This window comes from Pinus tabuliformis, chromosome Q (assembly GCF_031772625.1).
Source record: "Pinus tabuliformis cultivar Carrire ecotype Pingquan chromosome Q, CPIR1, whole genome shotgun sequence".
Classification (NCBI taxonomy): domain Eukaryota; kingdom Viridiplantae; phylum Streptophyta; class Pinopsida; order Pinales; family Pinaceae; genus Pinus; species Pinus tabuliformis.
The window spans coordinates 560,613,548-560,617,002 of NC_142296.1; positions in this window are offsets into that span (position 1 = coordinate 560,613,548).

Here is a 3,455-nt window from a genome sequence, read left to right on the forward strand (position 1 = left end):
TGTTTCTTGAAAGTTTTGAGCCAGAAGTACATCTGCAGCATTATATTGTTCATTTCTCAAATTTTCAGATACATCAGGTTGAGAAAGAAATAGTTCTACCAAATCATTATTGTCTTCGTGGAAATCATAGATCTGGTCAATGCTAAAAACAGATTGTACTTCCTCTTTGTCATTAAATTTATCATCAAGCCACAAGTTATGTGTTACTGCAGGTGATTGTGCCGATGGATAGAGGGTGAGTTGTTTCCTTTCGGTCCCTCTAGAGATAATCATGTTACCTGATCGGCATCCAATAAATGCATCAGCAGTCGCTAACCATGGTCTACCTAGAATGATAGGATGTCCTCCTAGATTGGATTTGGGTTGAAGGACTAGGAAATCCACTGGATACTCCCAAGAGTCCAGTGAGACAATGATATCTTCCAAAATCCCCTCAGGAATGACTTTGGACCTATCAGCTAGTTCAAGAACAATCGTGGTATGTTGCAAATTCATAAGCTGGAGTGTTCTCATGGTTTCAAGGGTCATGACATTGATTGCGGCTCCTAGATCTATCAAGGTGTTTGGAATCCGTATGTTGTTAATGATGGTGGTCACTTTTGGAATGCCCGGATCAACATACTTCTCCATGGAGATGGTATTGGTCATAAGGCCTGCTAAATTTCCTAAAACATGAATGGTCTGAGGATCAATCCTCTTTCTAGCAGGTTTCTTGAGACACATGTCTTTGATGGCTTTGGTGTAGATAGGAATGTCCTTTATAGCTTGCAGCAAAGGGATTTTTATGTAGACATTTTTAAGTTCATCCAAGACATCAAATTGTGGTGGAGGCAGTGGTGGTTTTACTTGGACCAAACGGTCTGGAAAAGGTGGGTGCAGTGATTGCATCTATTTGTCCTTGGTTTCACTGCTTGGTTTTGTTTGAGTTGTCATTTCATTTTCTTTTTCTAAGTTTTCTTCTTGCTGATCTGTTATTGGAGAATCCTTTTGAAGCACCCTACCAGACCTCAGATTAATGTTTTGCAAAGGCAGTGTGGAGTAGGAGGTTCCTTCCTCTACATTATAGGCTGGCCTCTCTGCTCTATTGTTCGGATTTGGGACAGTTTGAGCAGGTATTTGTGTGGGTCTGGGAGGTTGTGGGTTAGTTGGAAATTGAAGTTGTGGTACATTTATTTGTGGGGGAGCAGGCAGTGTTTGTTGAGCAGGTTGGGGCTGATAAACAACTTGCTGAGGGTGCTGCTGATATGGCTGTGAATGTGATGGATATGGCTGTTGGTACTGCTGATATGACTGTGAGTAAGGTGGGTATGATTGAGGATATGGATGGTAGGATTGGGAATACTGTTGAGACGGTCTCCATTGATTTTGTTGTTGGTTTCCATGCTGCCATGGCATAGGTATATTCCATGAGTTTTGTGCATACATCTGATCATTCATAGGAAATTGCATATTTTGATTAGGAAACATACCTTGGGGTGCTTGCCTTGGCTGCCATGGTCGCTTTGCACCCATGTAGTACACGTTCTCCATCTCTGTGCTGGCTGCCATGTTACAGTTCTGCAAAATTTTAACTTTAGGACAGTTAAACATATCATGATGCTCAGTACAGAAAGCACATACTTGGATATTCTCTAGAGGGCAGTCTTTTAATGCATGTTTCTTGCGACACTTGGGGCAGAAAATAGCCATGATATTGTCTTCTTCCTCCTGTTTCTTTTTGGCTTTTAAGGTATTAATTTGGTTTCCTAGAGTGCTCAACAAATCTGTTTTGAACTCTTCTAAAAGATTACCAATTTCAGCCCGGGTGACACTAGCAGAGGCAGTTTTTGTGACCCTAGATGACAAGGTTCTCTTTCCCATTTTGGCTTTACTTCTTGAATATTTTTCACACAGTTCAGCTATTTCTTCAAAGGGTAAGGCAGATATGTCACCTTTGCCCATTAAGTTGAGATCATCCATGTATTCTTCCTGGATACCTTTCAAGAATATTGTGCGGACTAGATCAGGAGGCATTGTTCGGTGTTTAGATTTTTGCAAGTTATAGACAAACCGTTCTAGATATTCTTCTAAGGTTTCATCCTCCTGCTGACTCATTCTAAAGATGTCATCTTTAGAGTCTTTGGATCTGCAATAAGGCTGATATTTCCTCAGAAATATTCTCCTCATGCCATCCCAATCTACTATGGCATGCTCACCTAGCCCCATAAACCATTTCAAGGCTGCTGCCTTTAATGTGGCTGGAAACAATCTGAGTCTATGAGCATCATCCGTATAGCCATAAGTTCGACATACAATGTCAAACTCGAATAAGAATGAGTCCGGATCCTCTGAAGCCATACCATAGAAATTGGGTAGCACGGATGGGGGTATATTTTTCATTTTGATCTCCTCATCCTCCTGTGGTTCTTGTATAGGGAATTTAAAAGTTGATTCCTCCTCCTCTTGATGGGGAACTGATCCAGATCCCTCCTCAGCCATTCTAATTGGTCTCTTGGTGTCTCTTGGTGGAAAAGAGAGAAAGGAAGATTGCTTGGTAATGGTACTACTTTTCCCTTGTGTAGAAGATTTAGGAAAGGGTTGCTGCTGTGATTTATGTGCAAATAGAGTTTCCCTCTCAGCAAGAGTAATGTGCTGTCCTGAATAAAATCTTTCTGCCAATGTTTGAATATCCTCCTCAGATGGTGTTGTATTCCCTGGAGAGTCTGCTCCTGATGATGATGGGTTAGTTTTGAGATGGTGGGGGGTTCTTACAAATCTCCCTTGATTGTCCCTAAGTCTAGGCATAAATGAACATGATTTCTAACTATGTTTTTGTTTGTTTTTGTGTATTGAAATTTTTTCTTTTTGTTTGAATCCTTTACGTACGCCTCCCCAGCAACGGCGCCAAAATGTAGTGGTTCCAGCTAGGGTACTAGACTAGACTCTATATTTAATATCGACCGAGGTGCGTAAGCTTAGAGGCATGGTCTAAAATATATAGACATAAAGAATCTCTGGCCAAGTGATTATGATGTAGGTTACAAGGCTTCTTTACGGAAGACCGGAATATGTAGCCTATCATTCACACACCTAGATTACCCTACTGATATGCTTGATTACAGTGCTTGTTATGAGGTGCATCTATCAAATCAACCCGTGAACCTAAGTACTGTGTATGACTGTAACAATGATTTTAACCTCCTTACAGAGATATCACCCAGAAAACCCTTGTTTGGTAAACACACACAGCATGCAAAGATATTTACACTATCAAACTATATAAAGAGAACATAAATGAACTGTGAAACAAAACAGAGTTTATGATAATGTCTCTATAAGTCACACAGGGATCGAATCCCTTACAAGACTCCCTTCCAGATCCTAGTGCTGACCATTCAACATAACCATAAACCATTCATAAGCGCACACCATATACATGCAATGAAAATCAAAGGCTATGGAAATCGAAAGCTATG